This window comes from Lactuca serriola, chromosome 9, assembly GCF_051521515.1.
Source record: "Lactuca serriola cultivar US96UC23 chromosome 9, Lser_US96UC23_V15, whole genome shotgun sequence".
Taxonomy (NCBI): Eukaryota; Viridiplantae; Streptophyta; class Magnoliopsida; order Asterales; family Asteraceae; genus Lactuca; species Lactuca serriola.
The window spans coordinates 208,000,803-208,019,299 of record NC_136416.1 but is presented as its reverse complement, the minus strand read 5'-3'; positions in this window follow the sequence as shown (position 1 = coordinate 208,019,299).

Genomic DNA, 18,497 nt, shown 5'->3' with positions numbered 1-18,497 from the left:
TTCTTGGCCTTTCTGATTTTGAGTGTTACATCTAAGCTAATAACTAAATTGGTATTTACTTGAATTATTAACAAAGTCTTTTTGGGTTGACATCAAACCTAGTAATTGGATATGATGATTTTGTTGGATTAGTGTCTAAGTCCATAACTATTTTGGTATGTACTTGACCCGATGGTGCATGGTCCTTTTGGGTTGCCTTCACCAAAGCGACTTGATAGGATGAATTATGGAGAGAAAGGATTAAATATGATTTATTAATATATTATGAGAATAATATATTAAAGGAGAAATCATATTGTTGAATTAATATTAGTCAATAAGTAATTGGTAATTAGTTTTGTGACTGAAAGAGATTAATTAAACTTGAGGGACTAGAATTGTAATTATAAGATAATTGCAATTTGGGCTATGGATTGTCTTATATTAAGGAGTGGATGAATTCTATGGGGAAACCCATAAGAAATCGTCCAAGGCCTTAAGGAAAGGAGTCCATGGGTTGCTTAGGGCTTAAGCATCCAAATTAGGGTTTCCTTGTTAGATAACCCTAATAGCCTAACTATATATACATCCCTTATGACCCAAAAACGTGGCTAAGTATCCTTCTAGGGTTTCACACGTTTTAAGGTAGCCTCCTTCCTCTCTCATCTTCATCCTCTTGCTTTTGGTGTTTGTGAACCATTAGAGGAGTGACATTTGTGACTCTAAGCTTTCTAAAGTCAATACAAGGAGGGTTTGGGATTGTTATTGCTATATAACAATCAAGGTATGATCTAAACCCTAATTATATGTTATATTGATTATCATATGCTAGATCTAGGGTTTATAATCTTGGATAACTTGCATGTACAATAGAGAAACCTAGATCCAAGCATTAGGGTTTGTATGAGCACATAGGATGTTCTTATGACTAAAACCCATCAGTGGTATAAGAGCCTAGATTGGTTTCTATTGTATTGATGTTTTGTATGTTTGTTCATGCTTGAAAAATTCGTTTTTTGTGACCCTGCCCGATGGACTCGGCGAGTCCCATTGTGGACTCGGCGAGTAGGCCCCTACTCGGCGAGTCCATATGGGTACTCGGCGAGTTCGATCGTCAGAAAGAGCAAATATCGGGATTTCTTGCAGTTTATCTTTGAGATACTTGCCTTAATCATATTAGATCAATATAAATCCGATTTTATGATATATATATATATATATATATATATATATATATATATATATATATATATATATGAGTATATTCTTGATCTAATTGAAGATATTTATCAACTAATAAAATATTTATTTCCTTATGTGATAATTGATTAATTATTTTGATTAAATTGGTAAATTGTTTTGCAAGAAATCATTAAATAAATCAAATATGGATAATTATGTGATTAAATGTTAATTTAGATTATTTGTTATTTGATCCCCTAGTGTTTTGAAAGGTTTCAAAACTTGCCCTCAAGTTTTGGAATTTAAATTTTGATTAAAAGTTTAATTTTGATGTATATTTAAATTCTAAACCTAAATGTTTTGAAATGTTTCAAAACTTGCCCTCAAGTTTTGGAATTTAAAAGTTGATTAAAAGGTTTAATTTTGGAATGTTAAATTCTAAAACCCTAGTCATGCTTTGAAAAGATTCAAATCACACCCTTATGGTTTTATAAATTAATTAAGGTGTATAATTAAAAGAGGTTTAATAAATCCATAAAAGTTTAGGTTTACAATTTAATTGAATTAAAACTATAATCGTTAAATTTGACCACCTAATATTTTAAAAGTGTAAAATACACCCTATACTATATATAACATTAAAAGTCTAACATTATATATATATATATATATATATATATATATATATATATATATATATATATATATATATATATGAGTAAAGTCAGTCTTACCGTTAGTAGGCCTCATTCACGAAGTTGGTCTATAAGGGGTGTCTAAGGAAATTGCCTATAAAATGGCGATTGAATGGGTATCCACTCTTACCCACCGCACTCTTGACTAGTGGAGGGTCGTTAGCCGAACGGGTAGGATAAAAAAACCTTCTATTATAAGTATAATGAAGTACAAAAGTAACTAAATGTTTTACAAATTCACAATCTTAGTTACTTAGGCAAAAGTGAATTGATGCGATTCCATGAAATTACACTTTGTGCCCTTGCGAAGACGTTAGTGGAGCGTGTGTGGTTTACCGGCACACTAAATGGTTCTAAGCAAAGGTAGCAAAGGGTGACTCAATGTTTGTCATAGTTCGGTGGAGCGTGTGTGGTTTACCGGCACATCGAATAGGTGACTGTAACATGTGAGGGCACCATGTAAGTTTGCATGGTTATTCACACCCACTTTGTGATCCTCGACATCCCAGTCACAAACTAGAGGGGCATATCGAGATTTAAACATGCCATTGAAAGTTCAATGAATCTCAAAGGATCTAAGAGTTTTCATAGATTTAAAACTTAAATTTCTTTTTCGTTTTTCATGGTAGAAATTAGTGAATCGTCATTCACTTACCTTCAAATATTCTGCAACTAGATTACGGCATCCCTTTTCTAGGTTGTAGCATATTGTGTTGGGTCCTAGACTTAGTATCTCATTTGGGTGATTTACTAAGGACTTAATCAATCAACTAACTTGAATTTGTATTCTCCCGTTTTGTAGATGTCAAAGTACGACAACTATGGTCTTCCCAAATCCTGTGGAACAAGCATTCCACATAAAGATGATATTCCACGATTCGATCGAGGAACAAGAGATCATATTTCACTTCGTCCTCCTCCTCCAATTATTCTCCTTAACCCACAAGTTCGAAGGCTTGAAAAGTTCAAGCTCACTCAAGCCCTTTTGGCAAGTAAACATAAAGAAGGAAAGCCAGTGTGTGCACACGTCCAAGGGATGAAGTCACACATTGATAGGTTAAGAATGTTGGGATCCGTTGTCTGTGAGAAGATGGTTGTTGATTGGGTTCTTCAGTCACTTCCTAACTCATATAGTGAGTTCGTAAGAGAGTACTATATGATGAACTGCGATGTGACCCTTATAGATATCACCTATATGCTTATTGCTGCTGAATCAGCAATGTTTTGGCGCAAAAGAAAAGCAAAGTTGATTGGTGAATCTGCCTTCAAGACCTCTATGGATATAGACAATGGCAATGAAAGACATGCTATGATCAAAAAGTTTGATCATAAGAGAAAGGAAATGTCTGAAGTAGTTCCATGTCCTGTTCCAAAAGAGTCAATTTGCTTTTATTACCAAGAGAAGGGGCATTGGAGACGAAGCTGCCCTATTTACCTAAGAGATCTAAGAGATGGGAGAGTCCAAACGTATGGCTCTGCTTTAGGTAAAAACCATTGACTAACTCTTTTAAGCTCCTATTCTAGATTCTTAATACATAATGTGATAAGATTACAATTGATGTTTTGTAGGATCGAAGAAAAGAGAGGAAGCTTAAGGGAAGAAGTGAGCAGAATCTAACCGTGAAGAAATGGATTTCGATCGCATTACTTGAAGATTAGATTCTTGAGCTACTACTTAGAGTTAGAATTAGATTGCTAAGAAATATGTATTAGCATAGTTTTTCAATGAATTGCATTGTAAGGAAAAAAATTTTCTGCAATAAAATAAATTTTGATTTTATATTATTTATTTATCCTTGCAATGGCGTGTATGAAAAATTAATGTTTGAATGTTTCTATTATTAGCGATAATGGATTTGATTCTTAATTATGGAAATGTCGAAAATTTACCAAATAAGGAGAGTTTCTCATCGCCCAAGTTTCAGTTGGACAGAAATTTGGAATCACGCAACTTGGTTGCATGATGAATGGGAAATTTCATATTTGGAAATTAGACTAAGTCGTTGACAAAGTGTCAAGTGAAGGACTAAGAGATCGAGTACACAAAGTTGTGTGTTGATCAAGTCCACCACAAGAGTAACAAAGACATTCATCATGATTTACTAAAGGTTTAGTAAATATGATTATACTTATAAGATTAAGTGTAATTTTGAATTGATTGAAAAGGTTTAAATCAATAGCAGAATGAATAATAAGAATCAAGTAGGCAGAAAGATAAAAGTTTCTCCATTCTAAGAAGAAGGGAGAGTACCTTTTACGCTTTATGATAGGTCTTAATGATTAAGAACCATATCTCAATTGATCCTCTAAATGAGTCTTAGTACAATTGTATGTCTAAGAAGAGAAATCAAGAATTGAATAAATTGTTAAATCAAGAAGTCAATCATACTTCGTTCCAAAACAAGTCTTAGAGTTAAGATTGTGACATTGAGTGAAAAGTATTAAGAAGGTTTATAGCATTCATCAAATGTGGAAAGTTGTGATGTCTTGGATAAGACAAAGACCAACTAGGAACAATTTATGAAGTGTTTTAAACTACACTAACTCTTGAATATTTGTTTGTGAGGAAATGTTTATTGACAAGAGAATCTTATATGTCAAGGAGTCAGTGGGAGTCTTAATGGTCTTGAAAGGTTTCAAGAACAAATCAAAATAGACCTTATTGATCATCACTAGCACACGAGTTAAGGTTTACAACCTATCGTGTTGACACTATATTGTTTCTGTGCCATTCCAATTGAGTTAATAATGCATGTGAGCCCTATGAGTTCTCATTTGAATGCATAAAAGGCAATGACCTTGATCAATGAAAAGTACATTGATAGGAAAAGGTGAGCTGCTTGACTACTTGGAAGACATGGTGGGCAGCCGTGCTACTATAAGGCAAGAAATCAAGATTAAGAAAGGTCGGTCCATATGAGTTTGAATTTGTCATAAACTTTGGTTTTGACAATTTCACATGGATAGGAACACATACGCCATTAAAATCTAAGTGTCATAAGATTCCCTCCTTCATGAAAATGACTGTGAGAAAATGCTTCACTAAGAGAGATTTTAAAAGGATAGTGACTGTGAAAATTGAATTCTCGAATTCGATTATGGTTAAGGTATCCCTTTCCATGATTCGAATTGTGAGATTTGGCAATTGGTCTAAATTGTTTAGACACACATATGAGCTATCTAAGGCAAAGGTGTATAAGTTTAAGAAGCTTAGATAAAGGATTATCAAAGCATTAGGTATTAGAAACATGAACTTAAGAAAATCAATAAGTATTGATTTTCTAGAAGTTAAGCTGGTTTCTGAATACATGTCAAAGCTAGTGGGAGCATAAGTGTTATGTTTATAATAATCTTCATGATAGTGGGAGCATAAATGTTATGATTGCATGATTATTATGGAAAGTATTGCAAGTTAGCAATATTAATTATAGAAAAACAAAAGTCATACTTTGCAAAGTTGTAAAGGTTGAGTAGTTGTTTTGTTGTAATTAAGGAGAGAATATTATGCTTCATTTCAAATCTAAAGGCTTAGGTTGTGGAATGTTAATAATATTAGTCAAGGAAACATAGTGTGTTCGCAAATTTTGATTATGATTACGGCATTCCTCTTCATAGTTTGAATTTTGAGAACGTAGCACATAAAATATTATGGCAAGACATTATGCATCGCGTCCCATACGCTTCGGGTATAGGATTGATTGCAAATGCTATAATATTTGACCATTCTAAAATTTTCCAAATGTCTAGCACATTTAGAGGGAAAAAGGACAAGAATCGGTTTTGACTAAGATAATTAAACAACTATCAAAGGACAATCCAAAGTTCGCCTAGGATTGGTCGCTTGTGAGTAGTTGGAAGTATAGTATTGGATGGACCATATCGACATTATTATGAATAGATAAGATTCTATTGAGAATGAGTTGTCATATGAAAAAATATGGAAACGTATCCATATTGGGAATTGAATATTGAAAATCCATGTCTAGATTAGAAACTTTTATGCAAAAGGATGTTCAAAGGAATGTACTTTGAGTGAGAGACATCATATCTAAGGAATTGCATTGTAACAATCTCCGATAGAGGACTTTGTAATATCGTAGGCAATAGTCTTTGTGACTTTTGTGCTATGACATTACGAAAGGATTATTGCATAAAATGTTACAATCTAGCATATTCTATAAGTGGAAAGAATTTGATATTCTTTTACTTATGAAAAAGGATTTGGAGTTGTGAAATGAGTATGATTGGAAATGTGTTCATTTGATCTATTTCACAAAGTAAGAACCATAGGTAAACATTGTGTGCATGATAAGAGCATGAGACAAGTGTAATAATTCAAGTAAGAAGTTGATTACCTGAAACAACAAATAATGAGTAATCGATATGGTGATAAATAAAAGGTGTTTTATTTATACTCAAGGTTGAGGCCATATGGGATTAGTATTATTCTTGTGTTTCACTTTGCATGTTTTGACTTCCTGAATAATTTAATTGGTTAAGAACAGTCAAATTATTCGAACGGGCCACAGTCGTTCATATGTTGGAAGTAGATATGAAAGAAGACTGTCGTGAATTGGTGTGTGGATTGTCTGAAGAGTATTAGACATAAGCAAATGTTTGCTGCAACGTTCATGAGTGCTTATGAATATGATTTGAGCATTGGATTAAACCCACGCTCACTTGGATCACTCCATGAATTGTATCACGAGTGATTGGTGAGACGATAACATCTTATATTCTTGAAACCGAGATGTGTGAGTTGTATCTTGCAAATCGGTTGCACATTGATAATATTTAAATGCACCAGTAACTTGGTGTCATAAAACATATTGTTGTGTGTGATTCGGTGAGTGAGTGCAAGCGAGCATTGAATCAAAGTTTATCCGTTCCTTTTATCCAAAGTAGGATAAAAGCGATATCTTTGGGCCCCTCGATGATTTAGTGATGACAAACGTAAATGCTCGGCCGGGCTAGGGCTAATTTGATTTGTTCAATTAGTCAGTCGTCATAAATCGGAAGTTGATAAATAGTACAGAAAGAATGATTATAAATCATGTCTTACGATATCTAGAATGGAGGAATATATGATCCCTTATCTAAAGGACACGCGTATCTGATAGGATCAGAGTTGACAGCGGCTTTGGAAAGCTACGATTGCAGATCAGGATCTGAAGTCATACACATAATAGTTATTAGATTTATCCAAGTGGGAGACTGTTGGATTAGTGTCTAAGTCCATAACTATTTTGGTATGTACTTGACCCAATGGTGCATGGTCCTTTTGGGTTGCCTTCACCAAAGCAACTTGATAGGATGAATTATGGAGAGAAAGGATTAAATATGATTTATTAATATTTTATGAGAATAATATATTAAAGGAGAAATCATATTGTTTAATTAATATTAGTCAATAATTAATTGGTAATTAGTTTTGTGACTGAAAGAGATTAATTAAACTTGAGGGACTAGAATTGTAATTATAAGATAATTGCAATTTGGGCTATGGACACTAATCCAACACCGAGAACCTCGATTTATGCGCCTCCTCCATCAAAATACGGCGAGCTCCGCTAGTATAGGGCACCCAAATCTGCCCTCGGACAGTCATAAGCCCTCGACTATCCGTCGTAAACTCGGACACCTGCCCAATCACCCGCTCCCTCTTGCGGTTCTCCGGTCTCATGGCCTCCACCTGGGCCTCTCGAATGGTATCCAAGAATGGAGTCATTAGTATCATCCTCATACACACATCTCGGATCGGAGCAGTCTCTTCTCTATGGCTCAGAGCGTTAGCTACCACATTAGCCTTGCCCGGATGATACAAGATCTCGCAGTCATAATCTTTCACCACATCCAACCACCTCCTTTGTCTCATATTTAGGTTGTTCTGATCCATGAGATACTTCAGGCTCTTGTGGTCCATGTATATGGTACACAAAACACCATAAAGATAGTGGCACCAAATCTTGAGGGCTAGCACTAACGCCCCTAACTCCAAATCAAGGGTGGGATACCTCGTCTCGTGAGGCTTCAGCTGCCTCGACGCATATGCTATCACGTGACCCCTCTGCATCAACACTGCACCCATCCCTGAGATAGACGCATCGTAATAGACCACAAAGTCCTCCACTCCCTCAGAAGGACAAACACCGGAGCTTCGCACAATCGCTGGCGAAGAGTCTCAAATGATGCCTGCTACTCAGGCCCCCAAACAAAAGTAACGCCCTTCCAAGTCAACCTGGTGAGAGGAACTGCAATCTTGGACAAATCTCTGACAATTCTCAAATAGTAGCCGGCCAATCCCAGAAAACTCCTTATCTCGGATGGGGATCTCAGCACCTCCCATCGCATAACCGCCTCAATTTTGGCCGTATTGACCAATATCTCGTTCTGATTAACGAGATGTCCCAAGAACTGGACCTCTCGTAACCAGAAATCACACTTGGAAAATTTGGCATACAGCCTCTCCGACCTCAAACCCCAAGGACCTCTCATAGATGCTCCTCATGCTGCTCTCTGGATCTCGAATATACTAAGATATCGTCGATGAACACGATCACCGACCGGTCCAACATAGGCATGTACACCCGGTTCATGAGATCCATGAATGTTGTCGGTGCGTTGGTGAGCCCGAAAGGTATCACCACGCACTTGTAATGCCCATAACGAGTTCTAAAGGTCGTCTTATGAATATCCTCATCGCATACTCTCATCTGGTGATATCCGGATCTTAAATCAATCTTGGACAACCAAGATGCCCCCTGCAGCTGATCAAATAAATCATCAATCCTTAGAAGTGGATAACGGTACTTGACCGTCAACTTGTTCAACTCTCGGATGTTACATAATTTCCAATTAATTATGGTCTTAAGTCCATAGATGGACCTCTTAATATTACACATTTTATTCGTGTACTTGGAATGCTCAAACCCTTCAGGTTATGTCATCTACACATGTAGCATCCAGGATTTTCCAGGTATTATTATTATTCATCCTAATTGAAGTGTGGTATGGTTTGGTTTGGTCTTTGACCTTTAGGCCTTGCTAGTGGGCTGAGGAAGCTGCATACGGGGGGCGCACATTGCCGTGTACGCCGAGCGTACTCGTGGAAAGGAAGCGCGGAGCCCAAGCACGTACGCCCAGCGTACTAGGATTACACCCAGCATACATGTGCAGCTCTTTAAACCCTAAAATTTAGGGTTTACTCCCTATATAAAGAACATTACCCATGTGGTTCAGCCTCCCTTCACCCTCATACAGCCTCCATGAAATTCGTAGCCTACTTTTGTGTGTTCTTGTGATTTGGGAGCTATTTAAGAGTTTTTGGTGTAGTTTTTGGTGCTTTGGAAGAGGAAGGAACTTGAAGAAGGAGCAAGGATCCACCAAAAGCTTGTATATCCAGAAGATTAGCACCATTTCTGATTTATTTGAGGTATCAAGTTCCAACCTTGGCCATTATATTCTTAGATTTGTTTATAGGGGTGTTTAAAGTTACTTCTGGACTCCATTGTTGAGGCTTCTTGCATCTTAATGATTTCATACCATAATAGCTGTCCTTTTGGGCTTTTAGAGGCACTAAGAGTCATAAAAATCGAACCTTAGTGGTTAATGTTGGGTTTTGAGCATTCTAACACTCCTAAGTGTACATGCAACCCTAAATACCTTGGATCTATGTTTTCTCTATTATACATACAAATAAGAACATCCAAGGTATAATCCTAATCTAGCATACAAAAACAATGAGTGTAACAAGATAGAATACATACCTCTTTGATGTAGAAAGTCTTCATGAAGCTTGAGTTCCTAGCCCTAATAGTGTGGAAGCCTCAAATGGAATCACAATCACCAAAACACTTAGAATAACTTGAGAGAATTCTACAACTCATGAAATCGGCTAGCCCTTTCTTACTCTCACACTAGTGGCCGATTTGGTCAAGAATAAGATGCTTATATAGTTAGGGTTAGACCATGTAAACCCTAATTGACATGGCCTTTCATTTCCATGATCCATGGGTACAAATACACCATGGAGCATCCATGGACCATCCTATGGGTTTTAGCCCAACTTGATTATCCATGGTGCATTAGCCCACTATACAAGTATGAATGATTTACACAATCAACCCATATATTTAATTAGTCTTCTTTTGATCACTTAATTAATCCTAGATTAATTCTTCATCAATACTAATTAAATAATCTTATTATTCTTATTATTAATATACTAGAACTTATAATATATTAATAACCATAAGTGTCTTATTTCTCTCATTATAGTCTATCCAAGTGCATGATGGTATGCAACCCAAATGGACCATGCCGGGTCGGGTCAAGTCTTACCAATTATAGTTATGGACTTAGACATTAATCCAATAGTCTCCCACTTGGATAAGTCTAAAACTATTATTGCGTATGACTTCAGGAACCAACTGGAAATCGTAGCTCTCAAAAGCTTCTGTCGAACTCTGACCTTGTAGATGAACTCTGACCTTTGTCAATGACTTGTCCATTAGATAAGGGATCATATATTCCTCCATTCTAGATATCATATGGAATGAGACATGGATTATAATCATTCTCTCTGTCCATTTGTTGTTTCCCGATTTCCGATTTATGACGACTGACTAATTGAACAAATCAAATCAGTCCTGGCCCGGCCGAGCACTTCCATTTGTCATCATCAAATCATCGAGGGGCCCACAGATATCGCTTTTATCCCGAAGGTAAAAGGAACGGATAAACTTTGACTCATATGGCTTGTTCTACTACTTGTTGAATCATACACAAAGGCACGTTTTATAGCACCGAGTTACCAAATGCGTTTTCGTGCAATCAATGTACAACCAACTCATAGTAACAACTCATATCTCTAGGTTTGAAGAATATAAGATATTATCGTCTCATGATCACTCGTGATAAAATCCATGAAGTGATTCCAATGAGCGCGGGTTGAATCCAATACTCAGAACTTATGAGCACTCATGAGTGTTGTAGCCCTTTGTCCAACACCTTAGACCTCTACAAGCCAACCCATGACAGTCTTAATTCATATCTACTTCCAGCATATGACCGACTGTGGATGGTTTGAATAACTTAGTCATTCCGGAAGAATAACCTAGTTTATTCGGGAAGTCAAAACATGCAAATTGAAACACAATAATAATTGAATCCAATATGGTATCAAACCCTATGAACATAAATAAAACACCTTTTATTTACCACCATATGATTACACATTATTCATTGTATACTGTTTCAGCTATCAACTTTATTCTTGAATTTAAAACAATAGTTGTCCCATGCTCCAAGCATGTACACTATGTTTTCTAAACACTAGTCATGCCACACACCAAGTATGCATAATATGTTTGTCTATGATCTTTACTTTGTGAAATAGATCAGTTGAACATAACTCCAATGATTTTCATTTCACAGTCCCAATTCCTTACTGCAAATGCAAGAATTCCAAATTCATGCCATTTACTAAAATCTGTTAGATTCTAAACTTATATGCATTGATCCTTTTGTAATGATTATGCACAAATTCACAGAGACTTAGCAGCAATCATTACAGAGTATTCCAAAGGAGATCAACTCCTTGGAAACATCCTTCTTGCATTAAGATTCCTAATCTTACAGATTGAATACTTTCTAACTTTGAAACATTTCCAGATTCCATTTTGACTATCACTTCTGAACAAGAGTTTCCTCCTTACAAATTATGTCAATATGGTCCTTCCAGAATTATCACTATACTTCCAACTGTCCTTGAGCAACCAATCTTTGGTAAACCTTAGATTGTCCTTGACAATTGTTTAATCATTTTAGTCATATCCAGTTCTAAGCCTTTTCCCTTCTCAATGCCCCAGGCATTTCTCAAATTTTAGAAAGGATGAATATAGCACATGTAATCGATCCTATATCCGAAGCATATGGGACACGATTCATGATGTCTCACATAAAGACTAAACCAGTCTTTTGCTATAACATTTCCATTTCTATTTGCCAAGTTCTCATAATTCAGATTATGAAAAGGGATGCCGTAATCATAATCGAATTTTAGAACGCAAATAATGGACCCATATACAGAATTTCCTTATGTTGAGCCATTCCAACATGAAATTCATATATATATCCTTGACTAAATGATTAAAACCTCACGATCTAAGCTTATAGATTTGAGATGAAGTATAATTTCCTCTCCCTTAATTATAGCAAAACAAGTTTTCCCAATTGAAACCTTTTGTTTTCTATAATTAACATTGCTAACTTGCAATACTTATCATAATTATCATGCTCCCACTAACATGATGATTATTAGCATAACACTTATGCTCCCACTAGCTTTGACATGTACTCAGAAATTAGCTGACTTTCTTACCAAAGTTCAGATTTCTGATACTAGATTGTTTTGATTAAACTTTATCAAAATCATACACCTTCCCTTAGATAGCACACTTGTGTGTCTAAACAATTATGAAGAGGGATGTCGTAATCATAATGGTTAGACCTTTTTGCCACTTCTCACAAGTCCAGGTTAGTGTGCCGGTAAACCACACACGCTCCACTAACGACTTTGAGAATGCAAATATCACAATTGCTATCTAGCTAAAATCTACTTAGTGAAAGTGTTTCCTTACCATCATTTTCATGAATCGGAGAGAAACCTTATGACACTTAGATTTTCTGGTGTATGTGTTCTTATCCATGTGAATTGTCATAACCATAGTCACAAGACAAGGATAATGACAAATCCAAACTAATATGGATTGAACTCAATCTTAATTTCTTGCCACCTGGCAGCTCAAGGGCCTGCCATTGCTTCCAAGTTATTGTGCAACAAATTGAGAACTCTAAGAACTCATATGCAAAGCCAACTTTAACTGGAATGGGCACAGAAGTCAACACAATAGGTTATAAACCTCAAGTCGTATGCTAGTGAAGAACTTCAGGTTCTATTCTTGATTAGTTCTTGAGACTTGCAAGACCTTTAAGACTCCCACTGTCCTCTTGACCTATAAGACTCCCTTGTCAAATATCCAAGAGATAGTGTGGATTCTAATCAAGACAAACACTTCACACAATTGGCCTAAGTTGGTCTTTGTTTTATCCAAAACATCACAACTTACCAATCTCAAATGTACAAGAGTAGGAAACTTTTACTCTTACATTTTACAAGTGTTTTAAACCTTCTTTAAGACATGTCACTCAAGTTACAATCTTGGAGTATGACTCTAAGACTTGTATTGGAACGAAGTATGACTCATCTTCTTGATTTAACCATTTCAACAATTCAAGATCCCTCTTCTTAGTCATAAGAATGCACTAAGATTTCCTTAGAGAACTAATTTTGATATGGTTTCTTAATCATTAAGATGATCACAAAACTGATACTAAAGTACTCTCCCATTTTTTCAGATTTGAGAAACTTTTACCCTTCTGCCTAAATTGATTCTTCTTATTCGCTCTGCCATACATTGGAACCTTTTTCCAATGTCTCAGAATTACACTTAAGCTTGTAAGTATAATCATATTTACTGAGCTTTAGTAAACTATGACGAATAGTCTTATCAATCTTTTGTGGTGGACTTAATCAGTGCACAAGAATGTGTACTCGATCCCTTAGTCCTTTACATGACTCACACATCCATGTGAACAAGTAATTAGTCTTAATTTTCCAAAACTTGAAAGTTCTCATTCATCATGCTATACAACTTGCATGATTCCAAGTTCCGGTCCAATTGAAACTTGGGTGATGAGAATCTTTCCTTATTTGGTAAATATAGACATTACCACAAATGAAAGAATCAATTTCATATTTCCACTCTTGCTCTTAATGGAATCATATTAGCAACAATTTTTCCTCAAATGCCATTGTAAGGATATTTTAAAATAAATAAAATCAAAAATTTTTCTTTTATTTTAAAACTTTGCGGAAAAACTTATCCTTACAATCCATATGAAAACTTGTTGTTATCTATTCCTAAGCAATATCTCATAACTCCTAAGATGTAGCTCAAGAATCCGATCTTCAAACTACGCGATAGAAATCCATCTACGCGATCAGATTCAGCATATTCTTTCTTTAAGTTCCGTTACTTTTCTTTGATTCTTAAAACATCACCATGTGACCTAGTCACATCATATATCAAGAATCTCAGAATAGAAACTTAACAGAGTTAGATAGTGGACTTTACCTGAAGTAGTGTCAAACTTATTGACTTTAACATCCTTAGGTAAATTTGGCAGCTTCGCAACCAATGCCCCTTCCTTTGGAAATATAAACATATGGACCCTTTGATAATGGTACCCGAGACTATCATAGACTTAGCTTTTCTCTTTACCATTTGGTCAACCGAGTTGACTATGGTCGATCCCTTTCCACTGGGAAGAGAGAGCTTTACTGGATATCCAATGTCATCATTGTCAATGTCCATAAAGTTTTAGGAAGTTGATCTTAGCAAATAGATAAGATCATTAAGGGTCTTGTCATAGTCTGTTTCATAGGTGTCCCAAAGGAACTCACTATGTGACTTAGAAAGTGATTGAACCACCAACTTTCTCAAGACTTTGACACCCAACTCTCCCGGCTTGTCAATATGTGACTACATCTCCAAGATGTGATCACACCTAGACCTTGCCTTGCCAATAGGGCTTGAGTGACCTTAAATTTTTCAAGAACTTGTGGGTTGGAGAGAAGAATTGGAGGAGGTGAATGAAGTATGATTTCCAAGGGACATCACCTTCATTTAGGAAAGCTTATTTCAAGAGATTTGGGAAGATCATAAATGTCTAAACCAGACATGTTGTGGGAGATATTCAAGATAGTTGAATTTTAAAGTCCTTAATATGACACCCAATATGAAATATTAAGGCTAGGACCCAACAAACTATTTTATAACTTAGAAGAGGTATGCCATAATCCAAGCTATAAAATATTTGAAGGTAGGTGAATGACGATTCACCAATTTCCACCAAGATAAACGAAATGTATTATTAGGTTTTAATTGGTTTTGAAACTCCTAGATCTTTGAGATTCATTGAACTGTTCAAAGGCATGTTTCAATCTCGAGTGTGCCCTTCAGGTTTTGTGACTGGGATGCCGAGGATCACAAAACAAGGGGTGAAGTAACCATGCAAATTACTTGGTACCCTTAAGTGTTTACCCCTTAATCGATGTGCCGGTTAACCACACACGCTCCATCGATACTATGATAAACATTAAGTTACCCTTTGCCTACCTTGTTAAATACGCGTTAGTGTGCCGGTTAACCACACGCGCTCCATTAACCGACTTAAACAAAGTGCAAAGCGTAATTTCATGGATTAGCACCTTATTCACATTTTTCCTAAGTAACTAAGATTGGGTATTATTAAGAGTTTAGGTACTTAGTATTTATCATTAATACTTTTAATGAAGGGAGAATTATAGTCCTGTCAAACCCGTTCGGCTAACGACCCTCCACCAGTCAAGCAAGCGGTGGGTGAGAGTGGACACCCATTAAGTTGCCATTTTATAGGCAACAACCTTATACCCACCTTATAGACCGGCTTCGTGAATGAGGCGTACTAGCGGTAAGACTGACTTTACTCTTATACATATATATATATATATATATATATATATATATATATATATATATATATTATTATTATTATTATTATTAACTTATAATATTATAAAGTATAAGGGTTGAATTTTAACTTTTAAAATTCTAAGGGCTAACTTGGAATTAAAGTATTCATAAGTGAAAACTTTACAAATTCCAAAACTTGAGGGCAAGTTTTGAAACTATTCAAAACTAATTAATTCCATAACTTATGTGTTTAAAGTAGTTTTAATCCAAAAACTCTTCAAGTTCCATAACTTGAGGACAAGTTATGGAAGACTTTAAACTAATAAAAGAATTAACTTTTCTTCATTTTATAACTTATAGAATTAATTAAGGTTACATATTTTATTTATTTATTTATTAATGAAGTGACTCTTGAACCTTCATAACTTAAGGACAAGACTCTTCATCTTTTGTAACCATTTCCAACTTTTATGAGTTTTATGAAACTTAAATGTGACTTTTCATATAACTTGAGGACAAGTTACAAAAACACATTTTAGAATCAACTCTTAGATTAATTTGGATTGAAAACAACTATTTCACTCAACTTTTCTATTAATCTAAGCAACTCATAAGAACAAGATAATTCAAATCAAACTTTTTCATGTAATTAGTCTAAACCTTAAACTAATACAAAACATGAATCTATTGACAATTATCTTTGAAAATGGATTAGCATGAACATTACCACATCAAAAACAAGTTTATAAGTTCAAAAACAACTTAGGGTAATGTTCTTAGTCCATTTCTAGCCAAAAACCTCGAAAATATGCTGTCTGGGGGTCCAACTCGTCGAGTGCATGAACCAACTCGGCGAGTTGGATCGAATTGACCACATTTTAGGCATGGACTCGTCGAGTCTCCTGATGGACTCGCCGAGTCTGATGATCAAACAGCAACAAATTCGTTTTTTTCAGGTTCTATTGCAGGTATAACAAGAAAACAAGCCTAGGCTCTGATACCACTGTTGGGTTTTGAGCATTCTAACACTCCTAAGTGTACATGCAACCCTAAATACCTTGGATCTATGTTTTCTCTATTATACATACAAATAAGAACATCCAAGGTATAATCCTAATCTAGCATACAAAAACAATGAGTGTAACAAGATAGAATACATACCTCTTTGATGTAGAAAGTCTTCATGAAGCTTGAGTGCCTAGCCCCAATAGTGTGGAAGCCTCAAATGGAATCACAATCACCAAAACACTTAGAATAACTTGAGAGAATTCTACAACTCATGAAATCGGCTAGCCCTTTCTTACTCTCACACTAGTTGCCGATTTGGTCAAGAATAAGATGCTTATATAGTTAGGGTTAGACCATGTAAACCCTAATTGACATGGCCTTTCATTTCCATGATCCATGGGTACAAATACACCATGGAGCATCCATGGACCATCCTATGGGTTTTAGCCCAACTTGATTATCCATGGAGCATTAGCCCACTATACAAGTATGGATGATTTACACAATCAACCCATATATTTAATTAGTCTTCTTTTGATCACTTAATTTATCCTAGATTAATTCTTGATCAATACTAATTAAATAATCTTATTATTCTTATTATTAATATACTAGAACTTATAATATATTAATAACCATAAGTGTCTTATTTCTCTCATTATAGTCTATCCAAGTGCATGATGGTATGCAACCCAAATGGACCATGCCGGTCGGGTCAAGTCTTACCAATTATAGTTATGGACTTAGACATTAATCCAACAGTTAAGCCACAAACATGCAAGTGTTTGTGGGTCTTAAAGTTTGTTAAAAGGACCAAAAGCATGTTTTGACCTCAACCTTGCATGCAAGCACATAAAGTTCGTGACTTTATGGTTTAGGAGGTCTAAAAGGACCTGGATTTGCATTTTGGACGTAAAGACTTAACGGATTAAGTCATGAATGAAGTCTCAAAGAAGCTAGCCAGTACGCTAGGCGTACTCCCTGGTACGTCGCGCGTACTGGGTCAAACTCCCCGTCTTAGTCAAGGCCTGCATATGTTGGGCGTACGTGCCGAGTACGCCGCACGTACGCATGCGCATTGGGAAAATTGGGCTTTTAGGCCCTAAGTGGATGGGTCTGGACTTTTGGTCCCCATGGCCCACTATGAAGTATCATTTTGGACGTAGGAATAAGGAACCTGAGTGTTGGGCCTTTTGGGGCCAAGATTGCACCCTTGAGGATTATTATATTGGACTTGGTATCCCCTCTCGTGGATATGTGGACCTTACAGGGGTATCCCCTCTCGTGGGCTTGAGGGCGGGGGGTTTCACGGCAGGACTGGCTACTTTAAAAGCTGGTACAGGCAAAGTCACCAAACATGAGAAATCGTGCATGGAAAATCAACACGTGTTCATACCATTTTCATTTGATACGTTTGGTTTCCTCACACCGGATGCAATAGAGCTTCTTAATAGAGTACAACGGATCATGCATTGCAATGTTATATCCCCTAGTTCTATGAATGTAGTCTTTAAAAGATTGAGCTTTGCTATACAAAAAGGCTTAGCGGTGCAGCTTGTTGCCCGTTTGCCATCTTACTTGTTGTACGATGATAATTAAAATTTAATTTGAAAAAAAAAACTTGGGGATTTTTGGGCCCATTTGGGGAAAATAAGGTCTAATTCAGAAATTGAACAATGAGTGGGCACTTAGGGAATCCTTAATGGGCCGTAAGAGAGTTGGTCTTGATAAGCTAGAATCGGGACTTAAGTATGTCCCAATTGGACCAAAGGGTAAAACGGTCATTTTACCTTGAGTAGTGTTATAGACTCTGATTGAGTGTTATGTGTCTATGATAGCCGGGAGTCATCGGAGCAACTGTTAGAGATTTCCTCCACGAGTTTCGACACACATTTTACGAGGTGAGTTACCTTCCAATAGAAGTGGGTCTAAGGCACCAAGGTCGACCCACTAGTAGTTGATTACAGTTGAGATGATTGTCTCTGTGATAATTGTCTGGCTTGCTATTACTTGATATGTTCTATGTGCCAGTATGTTATGTTCTATGTGATAGTCG